Source organism: Pleurodeles waltl, chromosome 1_2 (genome assembly GCF_031143425.1).
Source record: "Pleurodeles waltl isolate 20211129_DDA chromosome 1_2, aPleWal1.hap1.20221129, whole genome shotgun sequence".
In the NCBI taxonomy this organism is placed as follows: Eukaryota; Metazoa; Chordata; class Amphibia; order Caudata; family Salamandridae; genus Pleurodeles; species Pleurodeles waltl.
The window spans coordinates 320,345,936-320,368,905 of record NC_090437.1 but is presented as its reverse complement, the minus strand read 5'-3'; positions in this window follow the sequence as shown (position 1 = coordinate 320,368,905).

Below are 22,970 nucleotides of genomic sequence, written 5' to 3'. Positions count from 1 at the left end.
GACACCTCGTAATGCGTGCAGAGTCTGCTGAATGAGAGTGTACTCACCCCCTTGTGGCTGCTGTTATGCCCTCAAGCGGCCATCCAACTCCGGATAGGCGAACCGCCAGGATCCGGAACATCATGGGGGTCATGGTGCGACGGGCACCCCTCCCACGTTAGGAGGCCATCCCCAGCTGGGCCTCCGCTGCCTTCTTGCTCCAGTGGCGCAGGTCCACCCATATTTTACAGCAGTGGGTGCTCCGTCTGTGGTAGACCCCCAGGGTCCGGATGTCCTTGGCGATGGCACGCCAAATAGCCTTCTTCTGGTGGGCGCTGACCTAGAGGAATGGTACGGGGAAAGGACATTACTCACCCAGCCAGACCGTCATACTCATTGCCCACCAGTTCCCACCCATGCCATGACGCACATCCACTCACCATCCGCACATGTAGGCCTCAGCCCCCCGCATGTATCTTCCAGCCATACCACTCAAAGCAGGCATTGCCCATTCAGCATGCTCACAGTGTACTCACCTGTTTGTCTGGAGGACCGTACAGTTGTGTGTACTGTGGGAGGACCCCATCCACTAGTTTGTCCAACTCCTCCGAAGTGAAGGCAGGGGCCCTTTCCCCAGATACATGAGCCATCGTCACTTCCAGACACAGGTCACAGCAGCACTTGCAGTGTAGGTCCTTTCCTGTTGAAGGTCAGGTATCAAGTGAGTGAACAGACAGAAAATGCCGGCCACGGCAGTGCGTACCATCACCGCCGGCGTACATCGTCATTGGCTCCTGGGACCCATAGGGCTCAATGTTAACCAATGCTGAATTGCGCTGCGTTGTTCGACCGCCCACCGCGACGGTGTAGAACGCCAGCGCAGTTACCTCATATCCCCTTGTCCCACCTTACAGGTCAGGCAGCCGCTATTTTAGGGGGCCACATGGCATTAATAATAACTGCGTCAGACCTATCTAGGCCTGGAATACACACAGTTACAGGCACATTGTGGATTAATAAATTTCTGCAAATGACATTTTGTGATACCTAAGTGTTGGCTGACTCTCTGCTCACTGTTCTCCTCCATAGGGCATGCCTGCTGGGGCAGGTGATGAGATGGCGGCATCCTCCGGTGTACAGACCCCTGGTGGACTTGTTGACAATGGAAGAGAGACACATCATAGTCACAAACAGACTTGATGGTGCAACAATCCAGGAACTGTGTGCCCAGTTGGAGCCAGACCTGATGTCAGCTATCCGCCATCCCACAGGGATACCCCCTCTAGTGCAGGCCCTGTCAGTACTCCATTTCCTGGCAAGTGGTTCCTTTCAAACAACAGTGACCATTGCATCAGGGATGTCCCAGCCAATGTTCTCTAACGTGTTGTCCAGAGTGTTGTCTGCCCTGCTGAATTGTGTTCCCTCAGGTGGAGGGTTTGCCTACAGTGAAAGGTGACTTCTATGCCCTGGGACATATCCCCAACATCATTGGTGCCATTGATGGGACACATGTGGCATTAGTACCCCCACGCGGGAGTGAACAGGTGTACAGAAACTGGAAGAGCTACCATTCGATGAATGTGCAGATGGTGTGTTTGGCAGACCAGTACATCTCCCATGTGAATGCCAAGTTTCCTGGCTCAGTGCATGACGCTTACATTTTGAGGAATAGCAGCATCCCTTATGTGATGGGGCAACTCCCGAGGCACCGCGTGTGGCTAATAGGTGAGGCCAAGGACCCAATACAGTGTGAATAGGTGTCTGGGTATGGGGTTGTCCCTAAGGGTTAGTGTGTGTCTAACAGTTGTCCCTCGATATTTGTAGGTGACTCTGGTTACCCCAACCTGTCATGGCTACTGACCCCTTTGAGGAATCCCAGGACAAGGGCAGAGGAACGCTATAATGAGGCACATGGGTGAACTAGGAGGGTGATCAAACGCACCTTCGGCCTCCTGAAGGCCAGATTCCGGTGCCTTAATATGACAGGTGGTTCCCTATACTACTCACCAAAGAAGGTGTGCCAGATCATCGTGGCCTGCTGTATGCAACCTGGCTTTGTGACGGCAGGTGCCTTTTCTGCAGGAGGATGGGCCAGCTGGTGGTCTTGTGGCAGCTGTGGAGCCTGTGGACAGTGAAGAAGAAAAGGCAGAAGAAGAGGATATCGACAACCGAAACAACATAATCATGCAATACTTCCAGTGAGACACAGGTAAGAAGATGTCACTGCCTCCCACATCTCATACTATTGTTGGAGCTAGGATAAGTCTGTCATTTTCACTCAGTGTATGGACCTTGACTTGTCACTTTGCCTTTCCATTTCACAGATGTGGGTCCCACTTTGGGCCCTCTGCTATATTTCCTCCTGGCCTACAGCTGTGTTACATCGCTATGTCCACAAGTAAATTGACATTGCTATATTCCATGGTTATTGCAATTACACATTTGTGAAAGCACAGACTGACTTCAGATTTTTTTGTGATTGAAGTGTGTTTATTTCTGTGCTAATAAGTGGAGAGGGTTGTAAAATGGGCTGGGGGGATGGTGGAGGAATGTTCATGGCAGAGTTCAGTCTATTTGTTTCACAGGTGCATTGTCCAAAGGGGCATAGGAAGTGGAGCAATGGCAGTTTAAGGATGGACTGGGTGACAAAGTTGTACAGAAGGGTGACATTTAGAGGGGTCTCATTTCCTGGCGGGGGTCTTGGCAATGTTCTCTGTCTTGTTCCTGGATCTCAGGGACCGTTTGCGGGGTGGTTCTCCATCTGCAGGGTGTGGGGTGCTGGTGTTGTGTTCCTCTGGCGGTGCCTCCTGTCCACTAGCGCCGGCGGAGGTGGAGGGCTGTTCATCGTCCAGGCTAGTATCAGGGGCTCCTTGTTGTGCCACTGTGTCCCTCCTGGTGTTGACAAGGTCTTGCACCACCCCTGCAATGGTGACCAGGTTGTTGTTAATGGACTTCAAGTCCTCCCTGATCCCAAGATAGTGTTCCTCCTGCAGCCGCTGGGTCTCCTGAAACTTGGCCAGTACCGTTGCCATCGTCTCCTGGGAATGATGGTAAGCTCCCATGATGTTGGAGAGGGCCTCGTGGAGAGTGGGTTCCCTGGGCCTGTCCTCCCCCTGTCGCACAGCAGTCCTCCCAGCTTCCCTGTTGTCCTGTGCCTTTGTCCCCTGAACTGTGTGTCCACTGCCACTGCCCCCAGGTCCCTGATCGTCCTGTGTTAGTGGGGTTGCCTGGGTTCCCTGTAGTGGTGGACACACTGCTGATTGACGTATCCTGGGGACAGAGGGATGGGCCCGCTGGGTGGGTGCTGAGCTGGTGTTTCCTGGGGGGGGCTCTGTGGTGGCTTGTGACTGTGTCAGGGGAACTGACTGTCCCGAGGTCCCTGATGGTCCAGGTTGGTCGTCTTGATCCAGTTGTGCAGAGCTGCTGTCATCACTGTGGGTCTCTTCTGTGGGTGGACTGCATATGTCTGGCACCTACTGTCCGGTGACGTTGGGTAGGGGTCCTGTAGGGGTGTAAAAGCATGATTATTGCATCTGTGTGTGCCATCGTGTGCAATGGGTGAGTGACCCTCTACTCCAGTGCTTGCATTCTTGGCTTGGTCCTTGTGTGATAGTTGGTTTGAGGTCTGTGTGGGTATCTGTACTGGTCATGCTTTGGTGATGGGTGTCCATGCATTGGTGTTACATGCAGGGTTTGGTTTTGGGATGTGTGAGTTGTGTTGTTGGGGTATCTGTGGGTTGCTGGGGTGATGGGTGTGAAGGTAAGGGTGGGGTATGTGATGGCATGCAGGTAGGGTGGGGGATAAAGTAGTAAAGATTTGCCTTACCAGAGTCCAGGTCCTCTGTACTGCAATCTGGTGTCTGGAGACCACGGAACGCACCTTCCCCCATAGGTCGTTCCACCTCTTCCTGATGTCATCCCATGTTGTTGATGCTGTCCCACTGCGTTGACCCTGTCGACAATTCTCTGCCATAGCTCCATCTTCCTTGCAATGGAGGTGTGCTTCATCTGTGATCCGAATAGCTGTGGCTCTACCTGGACGATTTCCTCCATCATGACCCTGAGCTCCTCCTCAGAGAACCTGGATTGTCGCTGAGGTGCCATGATGTGGTGTGGGTGATGTGTGAGATGGTGTGTGTTGTGATGTGTGTGGGGATGTGTTGGTGTGTGTTGCTTGAGGTGCGTGGATGTTGTGTAAGTGATGGTGGTGTGTGTCTGTGGATGCTGGTGTTGTTTAAGGTAGTGTCTCTCCATGGCCTGCTTTCAAATTTCTGGTAGTAAGGGTTTGTGGGTAATGTGGGTGTGTGTTTTAAATTGGATTGAATGTGTGGGTGTGGTGTGTGTATGTGTATCAGGTGTGTGTATTTTGAATTGTCCAATGTGGTGGTGTTTTGTATATGTATCAGGTGTGTGTATTTTGAATTGTCCAATGTGGTGGTGTTTTGTATATGTGTGTGTATTTTGAGCACGGCGGTGTGTACCGCCAATGGTTTACCGCGGTTGAAAGTCAGCCACGTTGATTCATGGGTCGTGATAGTGTGGGCGCATTTTTGTTGGCGTGACGGTATCGGTTTTGGTATCGCCAGTTTATCACTGACCTTTGGTGTGGCGGACTTGTGTGGGTGTCTGTATTGTGGCGGATTCCGAGCTGTGGGTCGTAATACCTATAACAGAATTCCGCGGCCGCAGTGGTATGTTGCCGGTCTTCTGCATGCCGGTAAGCGGGATTTACCACCAGGTTTGTAATGATGGCCTGTTTCGGCCGCGACTCAAGACTTCCCGGGCCGGTGGGGCCTTCGTGGTATGGCATAGAGTGCTTAGACAAACGGGAGTCCCAACCCCCTTCAACCCCATAATTTCTTTGCTGGGGCTCCCACTTGGTGAACCCCCTAGCTGCATTAAGCAATGACAAATGCTTCCCTGGACCACGGTGGGATTAACCTCTGTGGGCGACTGTTCTACACAGGGCAGGTTGTCTTCCTTCGCAGATCTCTTGGAGCAGACCGACCTCCCACAGGGTCAGTTTTTGAGATAAGAAGCACTGATTCGTGCTCTATGGGACTTGTGTGCACCCATGTTGTGCTTCAGACAATGCTTAAGATGGGTGAAGGTTCTCACTTAATGACATGGCTATACAGGGCTCTGGTTGAGATGATGAGTGGGCCACTACATTCTCTGAGGACGCGTTGGGACGTAGACTTGGGCAGCGAGCTGATGGATGTGGAGTGGGACCGGGTGCTTGCTTATGCATCCGGTGTATCCCGGAATACACGTCTTAAACTAGTTCACTTTAACTTCATACATAGAACATATCTCACCCCCCATAGACTTTAGACCATATATGGAGGAGAGCCCCAGACCTGTCCTAGATGTTGAGCCCCGAAAGCTGATATTGGCCACATGACTTGGGGATGACCCACTCAAACAGCCTATTGGGCTGCAGTCATTGCACGCCTTAATCTGACCCTGGATAGGTCCCTTCCCATTACCATGGAAGTCTGTTTGCTGGGCCTGTTGGTTAGAACACCCTCTAAAAAGGTAGGGAACAGATTTATAGATTTGGCACTGGCACTGGTAAAACGCAGGATAGCTCTGTCCTGGAAAGCCCCTGAGGGATCCCACCTACTCAGGCTGGGCCCACGTGGAGGAACGGGCATTAATGAGGGAAGAATCCCAGAGACTTAGACATCGCCCCATGGCCCACCTCTGGTCAGAAGTAGCAGATGAGTGGGAATCTGTCGATCACACGGATGATGCACACATAGAGGCCAGACCTGAAGCCATGAATGTTGAAGCTTAACGATGAGAGAGAATCCAGGTAGACACACTGAAAATACTGGCGCAGAGGGGTGGGGAGCTTGGGACGGAGCCATGGGATATTCCGCCTGTTATTGCTGTATGACACCCTAGAGTGCTGTGTAGGGATATATACCCTGCAGCTGAAGGTTACCTCCCAAACGCTACCCACCTCCCCACATCTTGGAGCTTTCACCGACCAGCTCAGCGTTGATAGACTGTGACTTACTGCCACTGTATGAGCGTAGAGACCCCTGAGATCGCAGGTTATTGGGACACAGTTACTTAGTTTGTAGAGTTAAAATTTTGTAATATCGATAATAATCCAGTACACGTTAAGCTATGGCATGGTTATGCTCTGGATGAATGATGGTTCTGCACCAGGGGACAAGGCGTCCAACAAATCAGACCCCCCACGGAGGTCTCGAATACAACTATTGATTGTAATAGCTACAGACTGTCAATGAGATGTATATACATGCTATAAGAGCACTATATTATGTGTGTTAAAAACTGTGAGAACAAAATGTTGAATATGCTACCCAATGTATGGATATACCACTGTGAAGTATAACACTCACAGTTAAAATTTATTTCAAATACCAATAGACATATCTTTAAAAAAAAAAAACCTTCAGGCCAGCCAAGAACTGCAGAAGCAGTGGCATAACCAGAAGGCTGTCCTAACTGTGTACCAGCCAGGGCAGAAAGTGTGGGTCCTGGAGCCTGTGGCTCCCAGGGCACTCTAAGACAAGTGAAGTGGCCCCCCACACCTTTGTGGAGAAAAAGGGTGATGTCACTATTCAGTGGACCTTGGCACCCCCTCAGGGTGCTTCATGTGAACCGCCTTAATCCCTATTATGACAGGGCTGACATGACCCTGCTCATAGCCACTGATGAGGGACAGGAAGAAGAAAGTGACCCTCTCCTTTACCATCTTTTCCACCACTACAGCTGGTGGCTCGGTGGATGGGGTTGTCCTAGCAGACTGTCTTTCTGAAAGAAAACTGCAGGAACCTTCTGGGGCAGTTTTCAGATCTGTGTACCTCTGACATATGGTCAGACAACATGGTATGAGCACACCATTGACACAGGGGACAGTTTGCCTATCAGAAGTAAACTTTGCAGGCAACCTGACCATGTTAGAGACTGCATCAAGGCAGAGGTGCAAAATATGCTAGACCTAGGAGTCATTGAGCACTTTGACAGCCCCTGGGCTAGCCCAGAGGTGCTGGTTCCAAAACCTCACTCCCAAAATAGGTAAAGGGAGATGAGGTTCTATGTTGATTACAGAGGGCTCAACACTGTCACGAAAACTGATACTCACCCTATTCCTAGGGCTGATGAGCTCAAAAATAAAATACACTGGCATCTGCCACATATCTTAGCATATTTGATCTCACTATTGGGAGATCAAGTTTTCAGATGATGCTAAAGCAAAACCCGCATTTTCATCAATTGGAAGGCATTATCACTTTACAGTGATGTCCTTTGCTTTGAAAAATGCACCTGCCACTTTTCAGAGACTGGTGAATACAGTTCTCCAAGGTTTGGAACCCTATAGCGCATTTTATTTAGATGATATTGCTGTCTTTAGTTCCACCTGGGATGATCACCTGGTCCACCTCTGGAATGTTTTGGAGGCTCTGAAAAAGGCAGGTCTCACTATCAAAGCCTCTAAGTGTCAGACAGGACAGGGGAAGGCTGTGTAGCTGGGCCACCTGGAAGGTGGAGGCCAGATTCAACCACAGCAGTGGAAGATCCAAACTATTTTAGATTGGACTCCCCCTACTACACAGAACCAGGTGAGAGCCTTCTTAGGCCTCACTGGGTACTACAGGAGGTTCATTAAGAACCATTTCTCCATAGTAGTTCCTCTTAATGACCTCACCTCTAAACAATGCCCCAAAAAAGTTTTGTGGACAGCTAGATGTCAAAAAGCTTTTGAGGACCTCAAACAGGGCATGTGCTCTGCTCCTGTGTTAAAACTCTCTGGCTACTCAAAGAAGTTCATTTTTCAGACTGTGCTTCAGAGGTAGGGGTTGGGGCAGTTCTTTCACAACTTAACACTGAGGGCCAGGACCAGCCAGTTGCTTTCATAAGCAGAAAGTTGACCCCCAGAGGGCGGTGTTAGTCAGCTTTAGAAAGGGAGGCCTTTGCAGTGGTCTGGGCCTTGAAGAAGCTGAGGCCATGCCTGTTTGGCACTCACTTCATTGTTCAAACAGACCACAAGCCCCTTCTGTGGCTCAAACAGATGAAAGGAAAAAAAAACACATTGTTGAGGTGGTCCATATTCCTACAGGCAATGGACTATACAGTGGAACATAGACATGGGAGTAACCACTCCAATGCAGATGGACTCTCCAGATATTTCTACTGAGACAATGAAGACTCATTTGGGCAAGGTTAGCCTTCTTGTCCTTCATTTGGGGGGTTGTGTAGGAAAGTGCCCTCTTTCTTGGCATGGTTACCCCCATTTTCTGCCTGTTGTCAGTGTGTTTGACTGTGTCCACTGGGATCCTGCTAACTAGGACCCCAGTGGTTATGCTCTCTCCTGTAAATTCTGGTAACTGTACTTTTTCCTTTCCAAATTTGTCATACAGGTTCCCCATATAAGTGCCTAGCATATGGTACCCAGGTACCCAGGGCATTGGGGTGCCAGGGGATCCCTATCGGCTGCAGAAGGTATTCTACCACCCATTGGGAGCCCATGCAAAAGGTCCTGCAGGCTTGCCATTGCAGCCTGTGTGAAATAGGTCACTACCTACGTCGAGCTACATAATGGTAATTCTAAACCTGGGCATGTTTGCATCAAACATGTCAGAATCATACCCTAATACTGTTGCAGGACCCCAGAATTGCTACCACCTGTCTTACAGGGTTTTCCAGGCAGCCCAAGCCTCTGCCACCCCTCAGACAGGTTTCTGCCCTTCTGCTGCTTGATCTAATCAAGCCCAGGAAGGCAGAACAAAGGATTTCCTTTCAGAATCGCTGTGACTGGCTTGGGAGGGGTAGCCTTCCCAAGCCACTGGTATGCTTTGAAGGGCACATTTGGAGCCCTCCTTTCATAAACTAGTCTGCACCAGTTCAGGGACATCCAGTCTCTTCTCTAGCATGAAACTGGACCATGGAAAGGGGAGGGACCACTCCCCTGTCCATCATCACCCCAGAATGGTGCTCAGAGCTCCTCCAGGGGGTCCCTGGTTTCTGCCATCTTGTTTCTAAGGTTGGCGGTGAACTCTGGGAGCATCCACGTTGCCAGACCAAGCTGGTGACGTCATTGCCTCCTCCTGATAGGTGCTTACCTGGCTAGGTGACCAATCTCTTCTCCGGCTCCAGGGCTGCAGTGCTAACCTTATCTTCATCACCATCGACCAACTCCTGCAAGTACAGCTGTATGGGTAGTAGCTCCTACTCCTCCTGGGCTCCACTGACACGTTTGGACTTGGTCCCCTCTTTCCACAGGTCTTCTTCTCCAGTAATCCACTGCTGGTTTCTTGCAGTCTTGTCTGGGTGTCTTCTTTTCTTCTTTTTTCTCCTTCTGGGTGGTTTGCGGAAATTCCAGTGATTTACTCCTGCATTCCTGGTCACTGGGGGGTACGGTGTTACTTACCTCTGTGGTTTTTTCGTACTTCCAGTTCCCCTCTACACATTCACCTTACCTAGGTTCGCATTCCATTTTTTTAGTATATGGTTTGGGCCTCCCTCCCCCCCCCCCCAGGGTCACTATTGCTTATTGATATGTCTACTGTTTTATAACCATTCCTATGACTATTACTGTTTACTAGTGTATATAATTAGTCTATTACTTACCTCCTATTGGAGGGTTGCCCTTCTAGTATTTTGTGGTATTGTGTGATGAAAATAAAGTACCTTTATGTTTGTACAACTGAGTGTTTTCTTTCATGTGTGTAAGTGCTCTGTGACTACAGTGGTTTTGCATGAGCTTTGCATGTCTCCTAGATAAGCCTTCGCTGCTCATCCACAGCTACCTCTAGAGAGCCAGGCTTCTAGACACTTCCTACACTTCACTAAGAGGGGACACCTGGACCTGGTATAAGGTGTAAGTACCTTAGGTGCCCACCACACACCAGGCCAGCTTCCTACACCATTTATAAAAATATTATTTAATTGGGAGATTTTCCTGTGTTTACTCCAAAGGGATGATATTTATGTAAACAGAATACAATATTTTTGTCAGTTGTTATATATTCACCTACCATACCTTGACTGGCATAATTTCCCCCTTCTTGGAGGAATCGCTGACATGTTAGGATGGGCTGAGAGTTGTCCTCTGCCTTTCAGTTAGCTTGGCATTAGACATGTATGCTTGCAAGGAGGATGGTTTCTGGGATTTATGAATTGTGGCTATTTATGTCCTGTGGCGGGAAAATGAATTGAACATTTTGATGACCAGGGCCTTAACCTCTTAGCTGCTGGGCCTTCCCCCCCCCCCAGAGCTCAGCCCTTTTTTGGCTATTTGGGGTAGTTCGTGCTTAGGCCTTCATAACTTTTTGTCCACATAAGCTATCTGCGCCAAATTTGCATCCTTTTTTCCAACATCCTAAGGATTCTAAAGGTACCCAGAATTTGTGGTTTCCCCTGGAGACCAAGAAATTAGCCAAAATACAGCTACAATTTCATTTTTTTCAGACAGATGGGAAAAAAGGGCTGCAAAAGAAAGCATGTGTTTTTTTCCCCTGGAAATGGCTTCAGCAAAGGGTTTGTGGTGCTAAAATTATCATCTTCCCAGCTTTCAGGAACAGGCAGACCTGAATCAGAAAATCAACTTTTGATGTTTGACAGGTGGGGGACTGTCCAAGCTGTGGCTCCGTGCCACATTGGCTGCCCTGCTGCCCGGTGCACTCCAGATTTTGGTGACTACAGGCACCACTGGTCCCGGAGATGTTGTGGCTGAGGTGCTAGGTTGGGACCCGGAGAGTCGGGCCCTAGGAGACTTATGGGGTGGGGGAGGTGAGGGAAAGAGGTCAAAGGGTGGACAGGAAAAGTTTATTGGGAACACTGGGACGGGTAGCTGGAGGGGGTTTGGGAGTGGAGGAAGAGGTTGTGGTTGTAGGAGGTGTTCGTTTGGTGACTTTGGGTGAAGGTGCATGCGCTGTAGGCTGTTGTGAGGTGGATGGCTGTTGGATGGGTGTGTGGCTGCGTTCGTGTATCTTGGGAGGTGAAGTCACAGACACACTGGGCGAGCACACAGGGGACGTGTGAATGGTAGTGGGGGTGGTGAGTGAACGTGAGCGGTGTGTGGTGGTGTATGTGCTGGTGATGGAACTAGTGGCTGTTGATGTAGTGCATGCAGGTGTGAGTGTAGACGAGACTGGGAGGGAGGAGGGAGACGAGGAGGAGGGGGACACAGTGGAGGCAGTGGATGTTGGTGTGTCTGCATGTGTGTGATGCTTGCGTGAGTGCCTGTGGGATGTGTGGTGCTTATGTTTGCCTGACCTTCCCTTGTGTGTTGACGTGTGTGCATGCTGGTCTGAATGTGTGCTTGGGATAGGCTGAGGTAGAGGGGATTGGGTCTGGGTGGAGAAAGTTGGAGGGGGAGGCTAGAGATAGGGACAATAGCTGCCATCAGTGCTGAGGCCAGAGTCTGAAAAGCTCGCTGAAGGGTCGCCTGACCAGAATGAATGCCCTCCAGGAATGCATTTGTTTGTTGCAACTGCCTTTCTACACCCTAGATGGCATTCAAAATGGTAGACTGCCCAACAGTGAGAGACCTGAGGAGGTCAATGACCTCCTCACTGAGGGCAGCAGGGGTGACTGGGGCAGGGGCTGAGGTGCCTGGGGCGAAGGTGATGCCCACCCTCCTGGGTGAGCGGGCACGAGGCAAAGGCTGAGGGGCTGCTGGGAGGGCGGTGCTGGTAGGGGGGGTGGCGGCTGTACCTGTAGATGCGGGGGGCACAGATGTGGCCGCCACCACAAGGGAGCTCCCATCAGAGTACAAGTCTGCATCACTGGTGTCAGCTCCTGTTCCCCGCCGTGGAGCTCCCCTCGCCCTCCGTCCCACTGGTGAATTCCGAGTCCGTAGTCTCGCCCTCCAGGGCCATGTGGGATGCAGCTTCCTCCTGCTCCGGTGCCACTGCTCCTCCGCCTGATGATGCTAATGCACACAAGAACAGGGAGACCACAAAAAGGAGGGGAACGACAGAAGAAAGACATGTTGAGTGCATGCATTACCGCTACCGTTGGCGGACACAACAGACACAGAAGCCCCCTGCACTACGCTGCGCACTTGGGCTCCACTGTTCAATCCCTGGGACATGGCCTACAAGGCTATGGCCGACATCTGCACACATGGATGTCACAGGAGTCTGACTAGGTGTACTTGGCACTGTACACAGGTGGGGTGGGGTGCCACAGGGTCTGCCAGAACAAGGGGACTTAACTAGCACACTCGCCCTGGCCTAGGAAAACCCACAGCCCACCTCCCCCACCCAGACACCTCCACTGCACGCAAAATCAGCAGAATGAGAGTGTACTCACCCCCTTGTGGCTGCTGTGATGCCCTCAAGCGTCCATCCAACTCCGGGTACGCCATCGCCAGGATCCTGAACATCAGGGGGGTCATGGTGCGACAGGCACCCCTCCCACGTTGGGAGGCCATCCCCAGCTGGGCCTCCGCCGTCTTCTTGCTCCAGCGGCGAATGTCCTCCCATCTCTTACGACAGTGGGTGCTTCGTCTGTGAAAGACCCCCTGGGTCCGGACATCCTTGGCAATGGCACGCCAAATATCCTTCTTCTGGTGGGCGCTGACCTACATGAATTGTACAGGGGAAAAAGGAAAGTTATTACCAACTGCGCCATCACATTCATTGGCCCCCATCCCTACCCTTGCCATGTGGCACATGCACTCACCGTCGTTTCATGCACGCCTCAATCTCCCCCCCATCTTTCATCCACCCCACTCCACACAGGCATAGCCCATACAGCATGCTCCCAGTGTACTTACCTGTTTGTCTGGAGGACCGTAGAGTAGCGTGTACTGGGGGAGGACCCCATCCACGAGTTTCTCCAACTCCTCCGATGTGAAGGCAGGGGCCCTTCCCCCAGACGCACGAGCCACTGTCTCTTCCAGACTGAGGTCACAGCAGCACTTGCAGTGTAGGTCCTCTCCTGTCGAAGATCAGGTATGGAGTAATTGAACAGATAGAAAATGGCGGTCACGTCCGCGGCGGTGCGTACCGTCACCGCCGGCGTACATCGTCATTGGCTCCTGGGACCCATAGGGTCCAATGTTAACCAATGCAGATTTGTGCCGCGGTCTTCGACCGCCTACTGCGACGGTGTACAACGCCAGCGCAGTTACCTCACATCTCATTGTCCCACTTTACTGGTCAGGCATCTGCCATTTCAGGGGCCCACGTGGCTTAATTTTTAACTGCATCACACATACTTAGGCCTTGCCTCAACACTCATACAGGCCAAATTTCGGAATATGATTCGTGTTCTGTGTAAGCTGTGGGTACGTACCTCTGAGTTGGTTGACTCTGTGCTCGCTGTTGTCCTTCATAGGCACCGTCCGCTGGGACATGTGAGGAGATGGCAGCATCCTCCGGTATACAGACCGCTGGTGGACCTGTCGACAAAGGAGGAAAGACATGTGATCATCACCTACAGGCTTGATCATGCCACAATCCTGGAGCTGTGTGCCCAGCTGGAGCCAGACCTGATGTCAGCTATCTGCCATCCCACAGGAATACCCCCTCTAGTGCAGGTGCTGTCAGTACTCCATTTCCTTGCAAGTGGGTCTTTTCAAACAACAGTGGCCATAGCATCAGGGATGTCCCAGCCTATGTTTTCCAACGTGTTGTCCAGAGTGTTGTCTGCCCTGCTGAAACACATGCGGAGCTACATCGTTTTCCCTCAGGTGGAGGATTTGCCTACAGTGAAAGGTGACTTCTATGCCCTGGGACATATCCCCAACATCATAGGTGCCATTGATGGAACACATGTGGCTTTGGTACCCCTCCCCCCCCGCAGGAGTGAACAGGGTGTACAGAAACAGGAAGAGTTATCATTTCATGAATGTGCACATGGTGTGTTTGGCAGACCAGTACATCTCCCATGTGAATGCCAAATTCCCTGGCTCAGTGCATGACGCTTACATCCTGCGGAATAGCAGCATCCCTTATGTGATGGGTCAACTCCAGAGGCACCGTGTGTGGCTATTAGGTGAGCACCTGGAAGCAAGTCAGTGGGAATGGTTGTCTGGGTCTGGGGACATCCCTACAGGTTAGTGTGTGTCTAACAGTTGCCCTCGCCATTTGCAGGTGACTCTGGTTACCCCAACCTGTCATGGCTACTGACCCCAGTGAGGAATCCCAGGACAAGGGCAGAGGAACGCTACAATGAGGCCCATGGGCGGACTCAGAGGATTATAGAGCGGACCTTCGGCCTCCTGAAGGCCAGGTTCAGGTGCCTCCATATGACAGGTGGATCCCTGTTCTACTCACCAAAGAAGGTGTGCCAGATAATTGTGGCCTGCTGTATGCTTCACAACTTAGCTTTGCAACGACAGGTGCCTTTTCTGCAGGAGGATGGTCCAGATGGCAGTGTTGTGGCAACTGTGGAGCCTGTGGACAGTGAAGACGAGGAAGCAGAAGAAGAGGACATCGACAACAGGAACTCTGTGATCCTGCAATACTTCCAGTGAGACACAGGTAAGAATACAAACCTGCCTACTACATGTACTTTAACACTACTACCTCTCTACTGTCTGTCGTTTTCACCCAGTGTATAGTCACTGAGTTGTCACTTTCCCTTACGATTTCACAGATGTGGGTCCCACTGTGTGACATCTGCTTTGTTTCCTCATGGACTAGAGCTGTGTGACATAGGTATGTTGACATTACAATTGAAAGAGCATTTTGTCACTGTAATTGCTAATACACTATTTTGAAATCACAGACAAACTCCAGATTGTTTTGTGCTTCAAGGGTGTTTATTTCAGTGCTCAATATTGGAGGGGGTTGTAAAATGGTGAGGGGTGATGGTGGTGGAATGTCCATGGCAGAGTCCAGTCTATTAGTCTCACAGGTGCTTTACCCAAATGGGCATAGGAAGTGGAGCTGGGGCAATTTGAGGATGGACAGAGTGACAAGGTGGGACAGAAGGATGAAATTCAGGGTGGTCTAATTTCTTGGCGGGGGTCTTGGCATCGTTCTCTGTCTTTGTCCTGGATCTCAGGGACCGTTTGCGGGGTGGTTCTCCCTCTGCAGGGGGTGGGGTGCTGGTGTGGTGGTCCTGTGGCGGTGCCTCCTGTCCCCTAGCGCCGGCAGAGGTGGTGGGCAGTTCATCGTCCAGGCTAGTGTCAGGGGCCCCTTGTTGTGCTACAGTGTCCCTCCTGGTGTTGAGGACTTTCTTCAGCACCCCTACAATGGTGTCCAGGGAGAAATTGATGGATCTGAGTTCCTCCCTGAAGCCCAAATACTGTTCCTCCTGCAGGCGCTGGGTCTCCTGAAACTTGACCAGTACCGTTGCCATCATCTCCTGGGAATGGTGGTAGGGTCCCATGATGTTGGAGAGGGTCTCGTGGAGAGTGGGTTCCCTTGGCCTGTCCTCCCCCTGTCGCACAGCAGCCCTCCCAGTTCCCCTGTGTTCCTGGGCCTCCGTCCCCTGGACCGTGTGCCCACTGCCCCCAGGTCCCTGTTGTTGTTGGGGTGGTGGGTTAGCCTGGGTTCCCTGCAGTTGTGGACAAACTGCTGATTGACGTGTCCTGGGGACAGAGGTATGGGCACGCTGGGTGGGTGCTGTGCTGGTGTTTCCAGAGGGGGGAAGCTCTGTGGTGGCCTGTGACTGTGTCAGGGGAACCGACTGTCCAGAGGTCCCAGATGGGCCGGGCTGGTCATCTAGATCCAGTTGGACAGAGCTGCTGTCATCACTGTGGGCCTCTTCTGTTGGTGGTGTGGACATGTGCGAACCCTCCTGTCCGGTGACATTGGGTAGGGGCCCTGCAGGGGTATAAAAGGATGTTTATTACATCAGTGTGTGCCATGGTGTGCAATGGGTGGGTGACCGTGTACCCCAGTGCTTGCATTCCTGTGTGGGTCCTTGTGTGATGGTGGTTTAGGGGGGTGTATTGGAATGTGCAGTGGCCATGCTTTGGTGATGGGTGTCCATGCTTTGTTGTTGCATGCAGGGCTTTGTGTTAGGATGTGTGGTTTGTGATGTTGGGACATTTGTGAGGAGTTGGAGTGATGGGGGTGAGGGCGTGGGGGGGGTATGTGATAGCATGCAGGTAGGGTGGGGGATGTAATAGTTAAGATTTGACTTACCAGAATCCATTCCTCCATCTACTCCTGCGAGGCCCTCAGGATGCAAAATCGCCAAGACTTGCTCCTCCCATGTTGTTAGTTGTGGAGGAGGAGTTGGGGGTCCGCCGCCAGTCCTCTGTACCGCAAGGTGGTGTCTGGAGACCACGGAACACACCTTCCCCGTAGGTGGTTCCACCTCTTCCTGATGTCATCCCTATTTCTTGGGTGCTGTCCCACTGCGTTGACCCTGTCCACTACTCTGCGCCATAGCTCCATCTTCCTAGCTATGGAGGTGTGCTGCACCTTTGATCCGAATAGCTGTGGCTCTTCCCGGATGATTTCCTCTACCATGACCCTGAGCTACTCCTCAGAGAACCAAGGGGGGCCTTTGCTGTGCCATGGGGTGGTGTGGGTGATGTGTGGGGTGTTGTGTGTAGTGATAAGTGGGGTGATATTTAGTGGTGTGTTGTGTGAGGTGCGTGGAAGTTATGTGGGTGATGGCATTGTGTGCCTGTGGATGCTTGGTAGTTGTTTGTAGTGTCTCTCTCTGGCCTTCTCTCTGTAATCTTGTCATAGGGGTTTGTGGGTAATGTGGGTGTGTGTTTTATATTGTATTGGATGTGTGGGAGTGGTGTGTGTATGTGTATCAGGTGTGTGTATTTGGAAATGTCCAATGTGGTAGTGTTTTGTAAATGTGTGTGTATTTTTAGCGCAGCAGTGTGTACCGCCAATGGAATACCGCGGTTGAAAGACCACCGCGTGGATTCATGTGTCGTGATAGTGTGGGCGTATTTCTGTTGGTGTGACGGTGGAGGTTTTGTTTTCACCAGTTTATCACTGACCTTTGGTGTGGCGGACTTGTGTGGGTGTCTGAATTTTAGCGGATTCCGAGCAGTGGGTCATAATGACAGTGGTGGAATTCCGCGGCCGCGGCGGTGTGTTGGCGGTCTTCTGCACGGCGGTAAACGGCTTTTGCCGCTAATGTTGTAATGAGGGCCATACTCTCAGTTTGAATATGAATGACAAAACATGTTAGTGATGGCCCAATGCAGAGCGGTTTATTACTGCTACTCATGTTTTGCAGCTTAAAACAAATTCTGTTACTAGCATAATGCTTCTTCTGGCCAGAGCCTGCCCCCCCCCCCATGATCTCTTGAGAGCCCCCTGAGGGAGCCCGACCCCCAGTTTGAAGAACTCTGCCACAACATGATAAGTGGAAAGTAGCCACCCTACACTTTGAGCAGGTGGGGTATGATTTGGTGTGCCCTTAGTCCATTATAACCTTGTACTGGGCCAATGAGCAAAATCAAAATTGAAGAGCACATATGGGAGACTTGCATCTGTTGAGTCTACTGGGTGAAGAAGGCATGGTTAAGAAATATGCAAAGGGTGGCAACACAGAGTAAGAATCTTTGGGGCATGTTTACGAGCCCCTAGCACCACCTTACTCCACCACAGCAACATTTTCTTTAATGTTAAGGCTGTGCCAGGGTGGCTTTTTCCCCAGACCGTATTTACAAATCAGTGCAATGCTTGCATTGCACCACTTTGCAACCCCTTGCGCCACATTATGCATGCATCAGGCATAATGTATGCAATGAGAGCATTCCAACGTAGGGAGGTGTGGAAAAATGGTGCAGTGAAATTCACAACATTGCACTGTGCCATATTTTCCTGCATTTTTAATGCCTCTCACAGCAGGCATTATAATGACGCACCTATTTTAGTCAATGCGCCTCTCTGTGCTTTGCTGCACTAGTTTAAACATTTTTGGCACTAGTGCAGCAAAGCGCCTCAATAGCATCAAAAATGTTGATGCTATTGTCCTAACGACTGCCACGGTGCGCTGTATTGTAAATACGGCACAACGGAGGTGTTGTTAGGTGTGGAAAGGGCGACCAAGAAAAGTGGCGTATTGGGACCAATGTGCCACTTTCTTGTAAATATGCCCCTTTGTTCTCACATTTCCTCCATATTGGTTAAACTGATGGGACGGAGCATTTGTTCTCTACTTCACCTCACCCACTATTGTCTTTGCATGCCTCTTCGACCAGAGGAATGGCGATGAATAATATTTGTATGTATTCCTCCATGAAGTCCTCCGCCCAAGAGACTATCACTACCTGTACTATCAAGCATCCTCTTAGTGCAGACATAGGAACCTTGAGCCAAAAAGGAGCTATTTATCTACAAACCCCTACTGCATAAACAGACTTATCTCACTTCCACATTCAGGTGTGCGCGTGGATGTGTACAAGTCCATACTGAGGGAAATTAGCGGCCTTTGGATCCCTTTTCGGGGACACAGCACTTTGGATAGCGCATTGCTTTTTGCCCTTTCTACGGCAGCTTTTTGATGTGTACAGAGAAAGTTAAGAGAGAGAGCACAAATGCACCTTCTAAATCATAAAAATCAGAAACATCCTCAAATAGACGTAGGGACAAAATACAAACATGCCTTGGCAACATGAAAGAAGGCATGAAATAAAGACTCTGGCCAGAGAAGCCTGAATCAGAACCCAAAAGGGAAAGCAGAGATAGCAATCGAATATTTGACTATTAAAGCAGAAAAGTCTGACATGGAATTACCATGCATAGGCAAAGAACCTGTTAAATGGGTAGCCATAAATAAATACCTGGATTCTACTGTCGTAGAATTACTCCTTTGTGTTTATACTGATTCCTAAATGGGCAACAAAGCAGACTAGACAAAATACTGTACTGCCAGACTCACAAAGGCGAGAATTGGAAGCAGGAAACATTAAAATATATAAATAAAGAAATGTGGAAACATAATAATAAACTTCAGCATTGTCTTTCAGAACACGAGCTCACTGGTCAGTCAGGAGAAGAGAAAACGAGAGTGTGATAAAAATATAATAGAAAGATTCGCCTGAAAAATAAATTTAGCCTAACAACAGTCCAATAGTCCAGTTTAAAGCGCAAAACACTAAAAAAGCAAAAGATGGAAAGGCCGGAATCATAACACTGAGACAAAGCTCCTCTCCAAGCAAGTAAGCAACCTTCTTATTAAAAAAGGGTTTCAACCTTTAGTCCTGGAGGATGAGGCCAGGAATTTGGGCATTATCCGGAAATCAGCCGTGCTCTCTCTCACACTTTTTCCTTTAGTTGAGGAAGAAAAAGAGGCTCTGCCAGTTGCCAAGGGGACTATGGGAAGGATTGTGAAAAGGATGAAAAATGATGAAGCATTTGAAAATATTATGATGCCACTTGATTTATTTACAAAAGAGGAAAGTGAATGCATTTCAACAAAAACCTGAAAAGATGCCCAGTGATAATGGAACCTGTGTAAAAGCAGAAGAAAAGATTTGTAGCAAACCCCCGACAGGCAATTACAGCTCAAGGGAGATGGATATTTGAATTATTTAACGTGATAAAGTGAGAGTGCAGAGAGGATGATGCTGGTCTTCAGCCCGACTAACCTGACAAGATGTACACAATAATGACAGAGAAAGTGGTAGAAACGACCAGCTGAATTAATGCCTACACTGTACCACAGAAGACTAGGGTAAGATATCAGAAAGGTCCTTTAATACAAAATAAGAATGAAAGACATCAAATAGAACAAAGACATTTGCGGCTGGAAAATGGTCCAGATGAGGCCTTCACACAAACAGAAAATGTTAACGCAATGAGCAAGAATATGTCAATTGGATGGTTGAGTTTGCTAAACGTGACATAAATGACCGGCATAGGGGACAAACCACAAATAAAAAATAAAAATAAAAATGGGCTAATGGGCTCAAGAGTCACTGAAACGTTTCCAACTTGAGCAACAAAAGAACTGAATGCTAGGAAGATGTAAAAGAGAAACAGCCAAAATCTAATGAGTACCAAAAATCTAAAGTTAGATGTCTCTGGATAAGCAATACAGTGCCCTGAATAGAAAACCACATCATGCCAAACTGAATAATAGGAAGTGATGCATGATGAGATGAAAAAGAATCAGACTGTAATCTCTAACCTTAGTACCTCTGGTGAACAAAGAGAAATGGAAATTCCAGTCTTTATTTCTCCTTCCAATAAAGCAGATGCTGGGGTTTGTGTAACTAGTTAGCATAGAGGAGTCTTGATTGTTATCAGAATTAACCAGACAAATCGCTCTACCAACTAACAACAGCCATGCACCACCACCCACAGAATTGTGAAAGAGCTATCAATCTGTCAATCCTTTCCATGTCCGGGCAAGGTGAGGTTTCAAGTCTTGGGTCAAATTAATCCACAGACTCCACTCGTGGTGATGCCCTTCTGTCAATTCCTTTAAGTTTTAACCTTAAGCATTAACCTGGCATCTTACATTGGCTGGAAGATAGTTTTTCCCATAAAGTGTGTGCTAGTTTTAGGGGAGCTTGTTTGGGCCCTGGCTAGAGCATTTGCTATTCTTACTGAAGTCTAAATGAGTGGACACATGTCTCAGTTTGTGGTTGTTGTAAAATAGATGAATTGGGTTCTATGTCTTACATGTCTCATTTTATGTATTTTCTGTAAAGGAGGGGGTGGTGTTTGGTTTGTTTCTTCTACACCCTTCAAGGTGTGCTGGTGCCCAAAGTGGAAGATGTTCTAGTTGGAAATTTAGAGATGGTATTCTCTATATGTGGAGATCAGTTGGATGCTGAGCAGGAAGCTAACCAGCTCCTGGTGGGGCATCTAGATATATACTTACCATCAGCAGCACCCTTTATGGGAGCTACCTACATACACAGTCGATTCCACTTTCTTTGTACATCTTTACATTCAAGAGACTAACACACAATACTCGAGCCATGCACCATCTCCTAGGAATGTGCTCATGCACAGATATGAGATTGCCTAGCCTACAGTACCCATGTAATCCTTGAATTATGACATATGGCTCGTTCTATGCTAAGTGTGAAGTCTCCATCTCTTCTTTAGTTTTTGAGTCTGAGACCAAACACTACATGGTATTTCAAAGGGTATGTCAAATATCTGTGCAGTTGTGGTGTGTGTGTCGGGTGTGTCATTTATGTTGTGATTGCTGTTGATTCCACTAAATAGTGTGGGCTCTTCTTATGTTGTTTCTTCAATTTTTGTAAGTAAATTAACATTTTTTGCAGGTTTTGGCAAATTACGTTTTGTTAATATGCGTTTGCATTAACCATGAGCACACTCCCGGAACAATCTGATCCCGTAGCCCTTATCGGCACTAACTGTGGCAATGCTCAGTGTGCTTGTATTACCATCACTGTTTGACAGAGGATCATATTAAAAATTTAGTAGGTTGATTGTGCTAACAGATGGCACACACTTAAGACTTTTCCAAATAACTGAGTACTGAAATCAGTTTGCATATTTCACATTGCTGGTAAAGCTTTAGGTCACTGGGGAATCCAGCCAATCCTACTAGTGTACTTTCTTTAATGGGTAGCTGCTAACATCACCTTCTTCAGTATGGATTCACTGGCATTCAAATTGATCTAATTCTTTCTGTGGTCAAGAAAAGCAATAATGACAGCATTTGGACCACTGAACAGTATGTGTGGGCAAAAGATTTGATTAGTAGCTCCGAGATGAGTTGCACATCGCCCTCCAGCCATTTTAGAGGATCACACAGAACAATGATGATGTAGGTGCCAAGAGCTGCACATGCACAATGAATATTAGAAAGGGATGTTCAAACCCATAAGATTTCAAATTAGCATTCAGTGTAAATAGAAACATTGATTAGTTGATTAGTTTCAAGAGATAAATCATTTAGAGGTTCTGCTCTCCTCCATTTGAAATATGTTTTCTCATCTAGTACACATAACAGTCTTTACTTATCATGATGTAGTGTAGGTTTGGCGGGGTTTCAAGCGTCTGTTCCTTTTGCTATATTTAGTATGGAATCTGGCACCAAGAACTTCCCTGGTAGCTTGGATCTGCTAATTAACAATAATAATGAAATCAAGTCAGTCTTCACGCGTACCGGTAACAAGTACTGGTGAAAATGGACTTCTCTCATCTTTAAATGTCAACTTCCCCAGATGATTACCGATGCATATATATGCAGGCACAGAGGTGAGGGGAAAAAATTAATTTATGTCTAGGCACAGGTACAGCACACAGATATAAGGGGCATTAGAAAAGGCAACACGTTTTAACAAAAGGAGTGCTGGGTCAAACAGGCTCGTGGATAAAGGAGCGCGAGACACACGGAATACAACGTCTTGCAGAGAACAAAGTGATAAACAATGCACAAAAATGTAATTTGGACAATAACAATGAAGGAAACAGTGTGTAGCAGCGTAGCTTGACGTCGCAGCGAGAGGATGTCGGCAGTGATGCTGCCCATTGTACCCCGGTAGTAAGTGTTGCGCTCCGTTCTCCATGTTTCTAGTTCTGTCACTCTCATGATGAGGGTTGCAAGACGCACTGTTGCTCCATTTTGTATTCCAGGAACAAGTGTGCCAATGAATTGGGCCACAATGGCGGTCCTATGGTTGTAAATGAGCCACTGCACACGTCGCGCTGCATCACTTTTGAAATGTGAGGTGTTTCTTTTCAAGGGAAAGGGCTCTGTTCAAATGACATGGTTTCCATGCTGCCTAAGACTACCTGGAGGCGAGGAAGGCAGACTAGGCTGTTCTCAAGATGGCCCACCGAGTGGACAAAATCAGATTCCATCACTACGATAAGATGGATAATAAAGTCCTCAAGATCGTGCCCACCTAAAACCAGAACCAACCATGGTAAGGATGATAGACACCAGCACATGGGGATCTATCCCCCATGCACGTTTGCTCACTCTAAACACAAGCACAGCTACACACTTGCAGAGCAGCCTGTGGCTCAGGCATACGACACTAAAAGCTTTCTCACACAGGCCACACTGTTTTCATGCACTGTTCACTCAGTACATATTCTAACATCTTACACGCCTGCGCGTCCTAGCTCTGCCTTCTT